This window comes from Penaeus monodon, chromosome 27 (assembly GCF_015228065.2).
Source record: "Penaeus monodon isolate SGIC_2016 chromosome 27, NSTDA_Pmon_1, whole genome shotgun sequence".
Taxonomy (NCBI): Eukaryota; Metazoa; Arthropoda; class Malacostraca; order Decapoda; family Penaeidae; genus Penaeus; species Penaeus monodon.
The window spans coordinates 21,339,208-21,339,869 of NC_051412.1; the positions used below are offsets into that span (position 1 = coordinate 21,339,208).

General features: G+C 41.2%; 1 long non-coding RNA gene across 1 annotated transcript in view; it reads left to right on the plus strand.

Moving 5' to 3' along the window:
• The window catches only part of LOC119590685, a 56,254-nt gene extending 55,601 nt beyond the window's left edge, over positions 1–653 (plus strand). The window contains exon 4 of the long non-coding RNA XR_005230279.1: positions 518–653. This is a non-coding gene — a long non-coding RNA (uncharacterized LOC119590685). The remainder of the gene's footprint in view (positions 1–517) is intronic.
• The last annotated feature ends 9 nt before the right edge of the window (positions 654–662 follow it).

Below are 662 nucleotides of genomic sequence, written 5' to 3' on the forward strand. Positions count from 1 at the left end.
TGTATAGCGATGGAAAGTCAGGAAAGTTTATTTAGTTTCCGAATTATCATTTTACATCTTCCTCTACGGAAATGAATTTTGTTTCCTGTATCTTTTCTGACTGGTTTCTCTTCTGTGCAAAGAGAAATTCGACAGCATTTTCGTGATCCAGCGAAGTGTTGTAAAGATACTGATGACTATCTAATTAAACCTGTGTAGAGGAAATTATTCTGCACTTGTGTGAAGGAATATAATATTTTAGTTGTTGCAGGTATACATTACTGTTAAAATAATTGAAATTAGTTCATATGTTGCTGTTAGCATTACCGTTACTGTGCTGCTGTCAAGATTATTAAAAAGTATTTTACATGTAGAAATATATTAGTTTTGCTGTTACCATTACCATCCTGCGATCAAATAATTCAAATTATTTATACGCATAACCATCTGGTTATTATTATCAGTACCACTACTACACCACATCCAAAATTATTAAAAATAAAACATCATTACTTCCCGTCTCTCCCCCGCGCCGCAGCTGGGGTCCCCGTGGCAGAATGCGCCTGTTCAAGCGACGTAGCAGCGACCCCGCCCCCCGCCTCGTGTCCCTCTCCCCTCTCACCTCCGAGTACGCCCACATCCCCGCCCACGCTCCTGGGGATGCCTTCGTGGACGCCTGTGTG